The 15,586-nt window shown below is 39.1% G+C and overlaps 1 long non-coding RNA gene across 4 annotated transcripts; it reads left to right on the forward strand.

Annotated features, from left to right (window-relative positions):
• The first annotated feature begins 2,432 nt into the window (after positions 1-2,432).
• LOC134548014 (uncharacterized) lies at positions 2,433-5,355 on the forward strand. 4 transcript variants are annotated; one of them, XR_010079682.1, is made up of 3 exons: positions 2,433-2,690; positions 2,864-4,290; positions 4,464-5,355. It is a non-coding gene; the product is annotated as an uncharacterized LOC134548014 (long non-coding RNA). The 4 variants fall into 4 exon arrangements; XR_010079683.1 differs by having other exon boundaries at positions 2,433-2,670; XR_010079681.1 differs by having other exon boundaries at positions 2,433-4,290.
• Positions 5,356-15,586: the final 10,231 nt, after the last annotated feature.

Consider the following 15,586-nt stretch of genomic DNA (forward strand, 5'->3'; position numbering starts at 1 on the left):
GGAAAAAGAAGTTGCCAAAAATGATTACTTGCACATTATTCTATTCTTTGTAGTTTTTTAGGTAGGTAAATATTGAATACCATCATAAAGAATTAGAAGTCCTAGCCTAGTGATAGTCAAAGTGAATATTTAAATACAGAGAGGAAGCATAGGAATGATCTCATCTTCAGCTCTTGAGCAATGGACAAGTGGACTGATAATGAGGTGTTTTGTCTTCTGACATTTTACAAATTAAAATAACTCTTAACCCTAAGAACAGATACATTTATTTTTGTGGTTTTTTAATTAAAATTGCAATAAATAACCTTACAAACCTACTCCCAGGTATAAAAATGGTACAAATATTACTATTTTTTCTTACTAATCATCTAGAGTTAAAAGGATTCCTGCATTGTTTGCCAATAATGTGCAGCATATTTCTGACATGATTTCCAAGTGTGAACCAATGAATATACCAGGAAAAGCATAAAAAAATATTGAGATTAAACGTAAGCAAAACGAAAACATATAACCCTATATTCAAAAGTATGAATAATCATGATATAAGGATTAGAAAATGGAGATTAGGTACTAATTAGGAGATTTTGCAGCTGTTTAGAAGAGTTACCTTTTTTTAATGTATTTCTCTTAGAAAGACTCCAAATGAAAGTTGGCTGAAAGGAAGCAACTTGTGTTCTGCTACACAGGACTGCATCTTGCAGTTCAATGTCCTTACATTTCAGAGGAATTTAAGTGAACATATGAACTGTCTGCTGTGAGGTATATCAGCCACTCTGTCTCCCTACAGCATACCCCCAAGCATAATAATTTCTTTTAGTCTTTTCTCTGGTGTCCAGACAAGGTAATTGATTCTCTACAGTCATTTGAACTCAACTCGAACACAAAATTGAGGTTTCTTGTAGTATGAAACTTTTCAGCCTCCCCGTGGATCTTGTGAATGTTTTCCTAGAATTCTTGCACCAGTTCTGCACCAGAATTAATCCAATTCATGCTACAGTCAGAAGTTTCCTACATATCCATTTCAGTGTAAGTGAAAGAAGTAACAATTTTGGTGGCACGTTAACTGAGATATCAGATGGAAGGCAAGGCCAGATTTTTATTTTTTTAGATGAATAACCTAATGCTTGATGTACTTTTACCAACTTCTTTACCTCAAAAGAGTCCTGTAATAAATTTTACTGAAGTGTTTTGGTTGTTTTTTTTTTCACATAGCAGGTACTATTAGCTAAGATTATAAAGGTCTATTTCATGATGTTAAAACTATAGCACTTGAACATAATTTTTAAGATGAAGAACTCACGCAAAACTTAAAAAACCCCACACCTTATTGTGGAAATCAGATGTCAGGTTTCAAGTCCTTCACAAAGTTTTATTTAACCTTGGCTTTCTAGCATAATGTGGTTTGAGATGGTAATCCTATACACCACCTTTCCTTTTGGATACAGCTACTTTCTAAACTGGAAATTACAGACCACGCTGGCAGCTTAGTTGGATCCGATATTCTTCTACATTATTGGAGAGGATAAAGAAAGTAGGTCACCTGTAATAGTTTACAGTAACAAAGCATAAGAAAGAAAGCCTTGATTGTCCGAGTATCTCGGCAGGAACACTTCATCCTGTTATCTTGCAGGAGGGCCAGGTTTGAGTGTTCCCTCTATTGGCTGACAAACAGAACTACCTTATCATCAAGCTCAGCTGTCAGCAACTCTGCTCACTTTAAAGGAGACCGAGGTGGTAAGACAATAGGAAAGAAAAGTATGATCTCCTAAACAATAAAAAAAAATCTTCTGTATTTCAGAGGATAAAGAAGAACCCTTAATACTTCTGAAATTTGTCATACTACAATACCATATCTGCAATTTTTAAAAACATTTTATTTTATTTTATTATTTAAAACATATGAAAATATATCTTCAAATTCATGCTTACAAAGATATCACATTTTAAATGTATTAGTTATTCAAACATTGAAGGTACTTCTTTTGTAGAATAGATTGCAATATGGAAAAAAATTGAGAGATGGAAGTGTAACACCACCTTCCTTAATCAATCTGGCCTGTAATATATGAGTAATTGGTAGCAGTGAAGCTGACAAACATAATTTCCTTTACAAACAGAAGCTTAGTGAAAATTTAGCATACCATTTAGACACAGCCCAAAGGAGGAAGAGTTGTAGAACTTCACTGGTCTGGGTCAGTGTCCTGCAGATTTCTACCTGGAAGGGAGAACTATTTTCCAGACTCCTGAAAGTGTACAGCTGGTTGGTAAACAAAGAGGTCAGATCATAGTTGTCTTTTTATTTATTTATTTTTCTTGCATTCAAGAGTGGGAGCACAACATAACAAGAAGATATATGTGTACCTGAGGCTGAATCCAGCTCTCTGAATATAAAAATCTGTAACTATTGAATACAGCCTTGGGTATTTGTCGTGGTTTGAAGGGAAGTGAGTTTTTTTTGGAAGTAGTGGTCAAACCAATTAGTTTTTAGATCTGAATATTGGCACCTTTGTTGGCCACTAAGAGGGTGGACACGCCTCTGAGGACACGAGGGGTTAAAAGCCGGATTTCCCAGCAGGACTCCCTCTTTCCTGCTCTGCTTTCGGAGAGGGAGCGTCTTCTCCTCTTCCCCTGCCCAGGCCTGGGCTAGGCCGGGTGGGGGAGGGGAGCAAGGTTGGGCCTGGCTGGGCAAGGTGGGCCTCGGGGTGGGGAACAGAGGGAGCTGGAGTGGAGCTGGTCCAGCTTCCATCTAGAATGGAGGGGTGGAGGGAGAACTTTGGAGGTGCCTTCCGTCCCCCCCCCTCCCTGTCCCATCCCGTTCCCCCCCCCTTCCCCCCCCGGTCCCGTCTCTCTCCTCCCCCCACAGAGAGAAGGTGCCGAGTTGGAGCTGCTTGTGAGAGCTGCAGTGTCTGCGATCGCCTGTGCCTGACCTTGGTGGTGGGAGATAAAGCTTTTAACTCTTTCTAAGGCAGAAGAGAGTTATCCCTGGACGCTGTATTCTCATAGTTGGTGGTTTTGGGAGAGAGAGGACAGCCTGGGACCGAGAGGGTAATGTGAGATGAAAAGAAGCCCCTTCGATTGCTGGAATGAAGAGGAGTGGCTTATGAAGCTGGACTTTTCTTGCATAATGATAGCCATAGACGGACCCTGGACCCTCCTGACTATAAATAAGACTGTGTTTGGGTGGATGTTTTTGGCTCAAACCCAGAGACGTTTTGGCCTGCTTCGTGGAGCCCCCGGCCCCAGGGGTAAATGGGGGGGACCTGAGTCCCAAAATGAGAAGATGGCTGGTTTTTGGTACTTGGCCAAAACATCCTTAAAAAGAGCCCTGTTGCAGTGCAGGTCCATGGACGGCAGTGAGAGTGCCGGACATGGAAAGGAGGGTGTCACCCTGGCAGACCCTTCCAGGCAGTGCCATGGGTGACGTGGGAACACGGGATGGTGGACCTGTGTTTCCTGTGGGGGGGGGTCTGTGGTGCGAGAGAGACTCCTCTCATCCTGGATGGAATGTGGATTGTCTGAATTTTAAAGGATGACGATTTGGATTAGGAACCCAGGGTTGTTGAGGGATTAAGCAAGTAGATGAAGGTAATGTGCCGGAGTCAACTGAGTGAGCATGTATGGAATGGAATTGGGGGGAGGAGAAGCAGTGTTTTTGGGAGGTTTTCTCTTCTGCTTTTGGGTGGCTGGGTTTTTTTCTTTCCTTTTCTATTGTCCATTGTTATGTACTGTAATAAATTGTCTGTCTGTTTCAAGAAGTAGGCCTGCTCTGCTCTGTTCTTGACCACATCTCACAGTAGCTCATTAGGTAAAATATACTCTCATGGGTGCATTGGCATTTTGTCCAATGTCAACCCATGACATTTTTGGTTCCCTGACCGGGAAATCGAGATTTTGTAAGATGAAAACTGTGAGATGGGATCAAAGAGGAACAAGAGCAAAGCATGAAATAGGTGATAACATAAATGTATGAATGTAATGTTGGTGTTAGTTTATAAATATGTGTCCTCAGAGGGCGAGGGGTGGAGTGTCGTGGTTTGAAGGGAAGTGAGTTTTTTTTGGAAGTAGTGGTCAAACCAATTAGTTTTTAGATCTGAATATTGGCACCTTTGTTGGCCACTAAGAGGGTGGACACGCCTCTGAGGACACGAGGGGTTAAAAGCCGGATTTCCCAGCAGGACTCCCTCTTTCCTGCTCTGCTTTCGGAGAGGGAGCGTCTTCTCCTCTTCCCCTGCCCAGGCCTGGGCTAGGCCGGGTGGGGGAGGGGAGCAAGGTTGGGCCTGGCTGGGCAAGGTGGGCCTCGGGGTGGGGAACAGAGGGAGCTGGAGTGGAGCTGGTCCAGCTTCCATCTAGAATGGAGGGGTGGAGGGAGAACTTTGGAGGTGCCTTCCGTCCCCCCCCCTCCCTGTCCCATCCCGTTCCCCCCCCCTTCCCCCCCCGGTCCCGTCTCTCTCCTCCCCCCACAGAGAGAAGGTGCCGAGTTGGAGCTGCTTGTGAGAGCTGCAGTGTCTGCGATCGCCTGTGCCTGACCTTGGTGGTGGGAGATAAAGCTTTTAACTCTTTCTAAGGCAGAAGAGAGTTATCCCTGGACGCTGTATTCTCATAGTTGGTGGTTTTGGGAGAGAGAGGACAGCCTGGGACCGAGAGGGTGATGTGAGATGAAAAGAAGCCCCTTCGATTGCTGGAATGAAGAGGAGTGGCTTATGAAGCTGGACTTTTCTTGCATAATGATAGCCATAGACGGACCCTGGACCCTCCTGACTATAAATAAGACTGTGTTTGGGTGGATGTTTTTGGCTCAAACCCAGAGACGTTTTGGCCTGCTTCGTGGAGCCCCCGGCCCCAGGGGTAAATGGGGGGGACCTGAGTCCCAAAATGAGAAGATGGCTGGTTTTTGGTACTTGGCCAAAACATCCTTAAAAAGAGCCCTGTTGCAGTGCAGGTCCATGGACGGCAGTGAGAGTGCCGGACATGGAAAGGAGGGTGTCACCCTGGCAGACCCTTCCAGGCAGTGCCATGGGTGACGTGGGAACACGGGATGGTGGACCTGTGTTTCCTGTGGGGGGGGGTCTGTGGTGCGAGAGAGACTCCTCTCATCCTGGATGGAATGTGGATTGTCTGAATTTTAAAGGATGACGATTTGGATTAGGAACCCAGGGTTGTTGAGGGATTAAGCAAGTAGATGAAGGTAATGTGCCGGAGTCAACTGAGTGAGCATGTATGGAATGGAATTGGGGGGAGGAGAAGCAGTGTTTTTGGGAGGTTTTCTCTTCTGCTTTTGGGTGGCTGGGTTTTTTTCTTTCCTTTTCTATTGTCCATTGTTATGTACTGTAATAAATTGTCTGTCTGTTTCAAGAAGTAGGCCTGCTCTGCTCTGTTCTTGACCACATCTCACAGTAGCTCATTAGGTAAAATATACTCTCATGGGTGCATTGGCATTTTGTCCAATGTCAACCCATGACAGTATTCTATGTGACTCACATTTGCTTCTCCCTAAATGAAGAAGATTCCTGTAAATCATGGAGTCATAGAGCCATTAAGATTGGAAAACCCCTCCAAGATCACTGTCCAACACTTGTCCAACGCCACCATGCCACCTTGAAACTTCTGGAGGTCGGAGCCTGGGTGATCAAACTCCTTTGAGTTTCCTCGAGACTCTGCCCCGATGGTGACTTGACAGAGAGAGGCAGCCTTCATCCAATAGTCCAGAAATGGAATTTTGATAGTGCCAAAATAAACAGGAAGGCATACACTACATTTGGAGTGAACTGGAACAAGGCAGTAACAAGAGGCAAAAACCAGAGTCCAGGGTCAGACAGGGGAACTTACACATCCTGGTGTGGGGAAGAGTTAAGGTGGGGTCTGAAGAAAGGGTCCAACAGGGGAGAACGATCAGGAATATTCAAATTTCTGCACCAGAAATCAAACTATGGTAACACAAAGAACAAAGAAACTTCTAGCAACAATTTGCATACTTGAGCTGAGCAAATATGGGAGAAAGCCTCTTGCTTACTGTACTTAGAAAAGGGTTTCCCATGGCATTAAACTAAGGTTTTCCACTTCTCTGGGAAAACCACTCTCTGCACTGCCTTGGTACTATAGCAATATAGCAGTCACTTCTTCATCACTTCGATAGTGACCACACCACTTCCCTGGGCAGCCCATTTCAGCGCTTAACCACATTTTCAGTGAAGAAATTCTTCATAGTGTCCAACCTTCCCTGATGCATGTTGAGGCAATTTCCTCTTATCCTGCATGTTGAGGCAATATCCTGTTTTTAATTACCTTGGAGAAGAGGCCAGCAGAATCTGAACATCTGTCATTTGTGTCAAACTACTTTAAGACTCCCATTTCTCCCCACGTTCTCTTTCTCCTGTATCTATCTCTTTCTAAAAGGTTTACAAAAATGATTTTTAGATGTTTGAACACTTACTGAACTTTTTGCATGATATCTGCCTTAGAATTCATTCTCATGATTCTTCAAAAGGAAATAAAATGAATGTATGTGATCATCTGCTCTTACTCACTGGCTGTCTGAGGAAACAATTATTAGACTCAGAAACCTACTGGTTGTGTTGTCACGTAGTTATTGCAAAGGTATCTTTTGTTCCACAAATTTGTGGTAAAGAAATCAGGATCAGAAACCTTCCTCTGTACTGTTTAGTTTACCCTTGTAGTTGTTGAATTCAATTAATTCTAAATATAAAGTCAACCTATTTTCCTCAATCCTTGCTTTTGTATCTCTACAATAATTTTAGAAGTGTGATTGCTCTCACTACAGAAAGGTTTATGAACTGTGTGGATGAAGGGGCACAATATCTGTTACTGAAACATATGATGTATTTTTATCATTAAGTCAAAAAGCACAAAACACTATCAGCACATCTTGTTTAATAGCCAGACCTCTTTCTTAGAGAAAATGATTTATTCTCTTGTCATTCCCATGTGCCATTCTCAAAGTTTCATCCTCAACTTTCTTAGTTGTGTCATTCCTGCTCACTGAAATGAAAATGTAATGAAAAACTTAAAAAAAAAAAAAAGAAATATTTTTAATCTTTTTAATAATTTCAAATTACTAGACTGATGAAAAATTCAACTGTGCAATTTCAGATTTAGACAAAAATGGTCTTTGACCTGAAATAGCTTATTTAGACTATTTATTATCCATTGATCTTATAGTAAATTAAAAGGTGTTTGGTATTCAATGGTATATTTTGTTTCCTTCTCCATTTACTCCTTCTCTGTAATGACTTATAGACAACACTACTACTTATAGAACATAAAACGAATATTTTATAATGAATATCATGTAGAATTACAGTTTAATCTTTGAATTGAACCTATTGCTGGTGATACCAGAACATTCAAAACATCCAAGAAGTAAAACCAGAAAGCAAACAGTCTTCACAAAACAACCCCCCCAAAATAAATTAAAAAAACCCCATACTACTAAGATTCCAAGTTATTGTTGTCTACATTGTGATTATTTGGTAAATTAGATGGATTTTAGAAATGATAAAATTTAGGAGAAGTTATTAACTAGCAAATGATACGTTCAGATATTTATGAGAAATTATTAATTGTAGAGTAGGCTATATTTTGGAAAAAAAAATCTAGCATCCTCTTTATGAGCTCTATCTAAACCTTAAAGTGATTTTTAAAATTTTTAACTCTTCAAATGCAACTAAAAATTATGGTAAGATAGAGTTAATTCCTTCATTTTTGTTAAGATATGTGATGTCATGCAGGGTTTTTAAACTAAATATGCAAAAGGGCAAAAATATTTTGTTGAATCTTGTGAAATTTATAAGGCTTTTTATGACCTGAGAAGCTGTTTTTCATCTGCACCACACTGTCACACATAACAAAGAGACTTAAAAACTTTCAAATTCTCTTCCTGTTCAATGCAAATACACTTCCAAATTCTTATGTATCTGAAACCATTCTTCTGAGAAAAAATCCTTCTATTGATTTAAGGTGAAGCCAATTTTAAATACTTACATCTTACTGAAGAAGCATCTATATCAAGAAGTTTGAATTTCTGTAGTGCTCACAGACTGTATTTTCTAGCATACAATTGATTTCATAGGACCACACCCCCATACACCCCTTTTCAGTTCAATACTTTTACCATAATACTTATTCAAATCATATGGTGAAGCTGCCTCACTGTTAAGATTAATATTTTCTGGTTCAGAGAATTTCTATCCTTTGTACTTTTACTTTTTCATTAGTTTCATATTATACATCAGAATTACTTGGGCATATGGTGACCATAACTCTTGGAAATTATGTGATGTTCTCCAGGTGAAGATTATATCTCTTTGAGACTAGCCTAAATTTCTGTATATTCTGTCACTATAAGGCTTTTGCATACTCTAAAGCATATATAAACATTTTTCTGTTCCCTTCTTTTAAAATTGAGGGATGGTATGAGTGAAGTTGTCATAAAACTGGATTTTTTGACAACTCTTTTCCATTAGATACTTGATGATTTGTACGTAATACTTACCATTCTTTATAAACACTTTTTGTTTGTACTTATGACTGAGTAAATTTAGCCTGAAAGCCAAGGCAGGGTGATACCTGATTTTCTAACTCAATAGGCTGGACTAATGTAATAGATGCTATCTAAATATAAACAATAAAACCACCTGGAAGTAAACAGAATCAACAACCCACCTACATGCTCCACCCCCCAAAAAAAAACCAAAACCCCACTGCAATAAAAGTGAAGGTCACATTATTGCAAATTCAAAGACCTGATACATCTATTTTTGATCCCAGAAGTTCTCTCCTTTAACACACACAAAATTGCCTATGTAGGAGACACATATATGCTCCTATGAAGGGCAATTTACTGTTAGTTACTAAAAGCACTCAGGATATTCCTGCAGTGCTTTTGAAGATGGGCCCCAAAGTCTTCTGGATATGTTTCAAATGTGCTGTTTCTTATCTATGTTGCAAGCTGCAATCATTTATCTTTTAAACTGGATAAATCAGGTAGAGTTGTTTCTACATGTCATACCAACAGCAGATGGGATCCTACAAAGATGGTACTGATGATTTAATGCCTATCCCTTAAAGCAGAATACAAACCTAATGTCTATCACTTTTAATGCTGGAGGAGGATTTACAGTCTGAAATGGTCAAAAAGTTTTCTAAAGTTAGTCTCTAGAAGACATGAATTCCAGAAAATGCCTGAATCCCTGTCTCTTTACACAGCTCTTGCACTTCAATCAGATTAGCAAGGCTATATTTTCATCTAAGACAAAAACACAGAACATTATTGAATGTCCTGTCCATATTTTTTTTCTTCAAAAGGACTGATTACAAGATATTACTACCTATCTTTCATAATAGACCAGAAACCAGAAACCTTGACCAAAAGCTTGACATCAGGATTGTAGAATGTCTAAAGTACATCTTAATTAAGAATTGTAACAGACATCTGTCTGGTGAGTGTGTTAATTTTCATACTAAAAAAAGTTTCATTCTGTGCTTAAAATTTGTTTTGTTTATTTCTCTATTTGTTTGAGGTTATGTTGGGGTTTTTTTGTGATGCTTTGAGAAATTTATGTAAGTTTTACTGACAACTATATCACTATAAGTATACATTACATACCAATAAACTTTATAATTAGAGGAAAAATCGTTGAAAGATGTTTTTTAAATCTTTGTCATATTCCTGCTTGTTTGAGAAGTGTCATTTAATTCACAGCTAATACTACTTATGATCTGGCTTCCTTCGTGAGAAATAGAAGTACAGAACAGTAAAATACTTGCCAGAATGCAATTTTATTTTTTGCTTCCCTGTGGTTTTAGAACCATATTTTGAACCACTTTTGTCATTTCAGACACTTGAAGAGACATCCATGCCACCTAACTATTGTATTAATGTGTCAGGCATTTGCTCTGACCTGTTTGCCTGACTTCTTTTATAATTAATAGAAAAATAAAGGACTTCTTCATTTGTCCAAATTATTTTACAGATCTGTTTTAAGATTAGATGAATCACTCAACTATACACACTTACATATATGTCACCCTTGTTTACTCATGTTATGTGTTCTCCTAAGTATTTGCTATTTTTTTGTATGCCAAAACAAAAAAAGCCTTTTACAATATGTCAGCAGCCTTTTACAACAAACTCGCAGGAACTTTAAAAGCATGTCCAGCAGTCCTGGCATCATCTGGTCTCTTTCCACTTCTGAAATGATAGGCGTCTGATGGGTGGCTATGAGAACATCAGTGATTTTAGAAACAAACAATAGTTAGTATGGAACGTTTTCTGGTAAATTACATTTCTTGCTTTAAAATACATTATTGCTACTAGAATTATTTTGGTGAACTGAAAACAAATTCAACAGCTTCCTCTATAAATACAAGTAACCTTCACTGTGATCATGAAGTTGACTGCTACTTGGGGGTTTTACTTTCTGTAATTAGTCTTAAATTATCACCCAGTTTATAGGGGAAATATAAGAATAGGCAGTATATGATCAGGACAGTAGTAGATACAATATCCTTGGTCCTGGAAGCTTGGATATTACAGTTCTTTAGCAGTCAACAGCTGGGACAATAAATTAAATTTTAAAAATGGCAGAAGTCTTCAACTGCTATCTACTGTCAGCTAGGACTAACTAAGACTTAAATAAAGACAGAGCTCTCAACCACTGGTCATTCCACTGTAGATCAGTCTTCTTCTCATTTTCATTTTTAATTTAAGAATTTTTGTGGTTAGAGGCATATAAAAACATTGCAAGTTATGATCTGCAAATTACCTTTTATTTTCATTCATTACATTTGCTTGCTGGGATTAAGAAACACATTTGATGCAACTATGGGTTGCTGTAAATAAGCCCTTGGGGTATTTTTCAGTGCCTCCAAGTATGAGCTAATATGCAGCTACTGAGTTTGTGTCTTCTTCCTTTTATTTGGACATAGTAATGTGGCATTTCAGTCAATTGCTATTTCAGACCATGTGAGATCGTCCATGACAAAAATGGCAAATCTGCTGTGGAAAATTTTTTTCTGGTGATAGTGGAATACCCAAAGGGACTTGGACGTAACTCAAAACATTTGTTTAAAAATAAGGGGTAATATCAAGACATCTCTTACTTGGCAAAACACTGTGGATATCAATATTCAAGATAATGACAAAACCTGATTTTAAATGTGAAGTCTCTATTGGTCTAGCAATAACAATTTGTTCCTTCTTTTCTGTAACAGTGCTGGTAATGCTTCTTTTATCATGCCTGCTATTTATTATATTTCTAGAGAGGAGTTTATATTTGTTGATTATTGATTATAAAATCTGCTGGGTTTTTTTATCAACAAAAGCTTATCTAGTCCATTTCCTGGAGTATGATTACTGACTGTGGTACCCCTATTCATCCTGTGCTTCTACAGTCCCTTGTAAATGCAAACAAAAGCACTTTTATATGAAAAAGTATTTTTCTACAATGTTACTCTGAATTCACTCTCTTTTTCTACTCTTTCTCTAGACATTTTCTGCTGGCCACTGTCAGAGGTAGACCTTGGTGGAATTTGATCTGTTCTTATTTGTGGACCAGATTCCTAAAATGTCAGATCTACAGAAAGGTATTCCATCAGGGCTTAAGAAAGGGGCAAGCAGCAGTTCTATCACCTTTTCATCTCTCACATTATGACCAACAATAGCCTCTGAGAGGAATCAATATCTAAAATAACAAGCAATCACTCACAGAATAGTTGTCAATGTTTCTGACCTAGTTTTTGAGTATCCTGTTCCTTTTAAAAGAAACACAGACCCCGCCAGATGGCAAAATAAAATAAAAAACACTGACAACAATAAATCCAGCACAAACTAATTATATTTGCATCAATTTTAAAATCAGGTCATCTACCAAAATTGCAAAGGCATGCTCAGCAGCTTGTATCAGCATTTACAAATTCTTGGCACTGCTACACGGAAACTAAAGCTGAAAAAACAACACAGAAAGCAGCAAAGAAACAGACACAAAAGTTAATGAAAACAATAGTATGGTGAGAAATTACAGTTAAAACTGAGGACAATTTTCCATCCCTACTGTAAGTGGAAAGAGGTGAGATATAATGTGGAGTTCAAGAGAGAGCAGCGTGAAGGACCAGGCATAAGCAAGTCAGCATAATTTATCTGAAGCATTCTGACTGTTGCAGCAGGAGAGGTGTGATTGGAAGAGAGGGTCCTATGGAGGTAGAGCAGTGCTGTTCTGAGCTAAATTCCTTTTTAGTTGCTAGGGTCTCAAGTTTGCCTTGAGACTCATGCTCAGTGCACCTGCATTAAGGAAAAGATCAAATCCTGGGTGCCTCACTAAAAGGGGCTTCAGGACCACCACAGACTCTCCCAATTTCCTCTTACTCATTTCCTGGAGGGCTCTAAAGGGCTTGTTGTGCATGTGTGAGCAATATGGCACAAACGGCAAAAAAATTTATTTTACATCAGAGACATATACCAGGTAAACAAGGCAAACTGTAAACTGATTAATCCCTCTCTCTTCTCTCTCTGTGTCTCTCTCTCTCTCTTTCATTGATTCCAGATCCAGACCATCCATGGCAGCAAGAAGGACATGGGATCTATGGACTGGTCTTGTCCCTCCTCTTTCTCTCCTTTTCTTTTTCTTATTCTCTTCTCTCTTGTTTTATCCCAGAAATTTTGGCAGTCATATTCTACTCCTTACTTCATATCTGAATTTTTTTCTGAGAGTTGGGAGCTTGGTAAAGTTTATTTAAAAAGTTTAGAGCTTGTTAACCAGCACTTCTGACACCAATAGAAGGCTAGTTGCTGGAGTTAAGATGATTTTACAATAAAGTGTAGGAGTTCCCCATTGCATAGATTGATGTTTTTGTTCATCCTGTCAATTTATAATGAACATCACACCTGCTTCTAGGTTGTGACAGAGGGTGATTACTAACTTGTAGTGTAAGATAATCTGCATCTTTCGCAGTTAGATACTAACATAGAATCATAAAAACTCAGAACCGTACAACAGCTTTGTTGAATGAGAGTTTAAAGATCATGTAATTCTAGTGATCCTGCCACAGGCAGGGACGCTTCCCACTAGACCAGATTGCTCAGAGCTCCGTCTAACCTGGCCTTGAACACTTCCAGGGATGGAAAATCCACAGCTTCTCTGGGCAATCGGTTGCACTATCTCACCACTCTTACAACAATGAACTTTCTCTTAACATCTCATCTAAACCTACCCTCTCTCAGTTTAAACCACTACCTCTTATCCTCACTATATGCACTTGAAAAAGGTCCCTATCCATCTTTCTTGTAGGACTTAGAAGGCTGCAGTAAAGTCTCCTTAGAGTCTTCTCCAGGCTGATCAAGCCCAGCTCCCTCAGCCTGTTTTCACAGGAGAGGTGTTCTATCCCTCTGATCATCCTTGTGTCCCTCCTGTGTATTTGTTCCAACAGGTACAAGTTCTTCTGTTGAGAACCCTAGAGCTGTATGCAGCGCTCCAGGGGGGGCTCACAAAAGGGAAGCAGAGGGGCAGAAACACGTGCCTTTTCCTCATGGCCTTCTTTTGATGCATTCCAGGGTACAGTTGGCTCTCTGGGCTGAAAATGAACATTGCCAGATCATACTGAGCTTCTTGTCAAATACCACCTCTTTCTCTTCAGGTCTGTTCTCAGTCCATACTCTCTGATCATCCTGTGTTTGTGCTTGGCATTGCCCTGACTCATGTGCAGCACCTTGTACATGTGCCCTATTGTACTTCATGAGGTTTGCAAAGGCCTACCTCTAACACTTGTCAAGGTCCCTCTGGACCCTGGAAAATGTGAGCTAGAAAAATCTCACATTAACAAGAAAGCCTTAAAGGTATCTAAAAGCTGCTCTTCAGTCAAGGTTTTTGAAAAACATTAAGGTGACTGGGAGCAGTGAAATCATACTGAACATCCTGAAAGCATCTTCTGCTTTTTGGCACTGACAGCTGACACAAGAAAAATAGGTGGAATAACAAGGCAGGACACAGGGAGCTGTGACACTCTAAATCAACAAATATGATACTGTCCATGCTACAGGCCACAGTCCTTGATAACTCTGTGAGACCTCAGGACTAAGCCTGGGTGTGTTTTCTGTGTCTGCTCCTGCTTTGGTCTCGGTTGGAACTTGTTTCAGCTCATTTGGGTGCAGCACCAATTGCCTAAACCCGTGACTCTTACTGAACTTTAACACAGCTTTGTTTTGTGAAGCCTCATTGCAGCAACATTTTTAATATGGTGAAATACTAGTACAAGTAACATATAAAAGCCACTTTTTGTGTGTAAATTAAATGCTCTGCAGCCCTAAAATTAAAAAACAATTTGCAGAAATGCAAATTTGTGATGACAGCAAGTGCCTTGAAACTGTAGGCATGATAGGTTCTAGAACTACAAACAAACCACTAGTAGCTATTGATTTGTTATAAAAGGAATGTAACCTTGGAAGCTGGGCTAAGCCCTTTTTTTTCAGCAGTAACAGAGAACAAGCATCCAAAGAACAAGTATCCAATGTAGATAAACCCCAACATGTAGAGTAAATAAAGATACAATGAGGAATTGTGGAGCAATGGAGCAAGATCAAGGTACAGGCAGTGTTACAAAAGGCACAGAAATAAACCCAAGATATTCTATGGACAAGAAGCATTTCCCCATAATACCATATTCTCATGGGAAAGGACTCATAAAGCTGACAGCTCACTGTAATACACCCTCACACCCCCTGAGGGCATCAGGCTTAGGAATCACACAGGCAGTAGATGAGCATAACAACAGCAGAAGGAAGGAGTAGATGCATGAAATGTAAGCATAGTAATTCTGAACAAATCATTCATCAGAGACGGTTTTTGTCTGGTTTTGGCTGGGTTTAGATTTGCAGGGTTTTTTTTTATTTTTTTTCTTTTCTCTAATAATTAGATTAGGATTAAAGATAAATTATAATTAATTAAAGATAATTAAAGTTTAGATTAAAATTAGATTAAACTTTAAGTCTTGGCTTTAAGTATGAGGTGTATCTCTTTTGTCCTCATAAGTTGCATAACTCATAGTGCAGTAAATTGGTGGAGAATGCATGCAGGCAAAGATGAAATTCAGATGTAATGAGTCAAAGCCAAAACCACAATAGGATCAGATGGGAAATCTCAAAATTACGTAGGCTTTCTTGATTATATTATACCATAAACCTAAACCTTTGAAAATGTTCCTTCAGTAGTGGAGGCTGATGACAGTAATTCTGATAAACGTATTAAAACATTTACACTATGTGTGTTTCCTCACACTTCAGTGAGGAAAAAACCCAGTGTAGAACATCTCTTACAGAAGAGAGTATTGAAATAGGTCAGATTCATAATTCTTAATGATTGAAGATAGTGAGTCTAAAAGAAAGGACAAGAATGTTTGGAGTAAAGGACTTTGCCTTCACAAGTAGCCATTATATGTAATGGAGCCCTGCTTTTCCTGGAGATGGTTGAATGTTTCCTGGGAAGTCAAGAATTCCTTATTTTACTCTGCTTGTATACATATCTTTTGTTGTACTTATTAAACTATCTTTCTCTCAATGCATGAGTTTTCCAGTGACAGA

Source organism: Prinia subflava, chromosome 3, assembly GCF_021018805.1.
Source record: "Prinia subflava isolate CZ2003 ecotype Zambia chromosome 3, Cam_Psub_1.2, whole genome shotgun sequence".
Classification (NCBI taxonomy): Eukaryota; Metazoa; Chordata; class Aves; order Passeriformes; family Cisticolidae; genus Prinia; species Prinia subflava.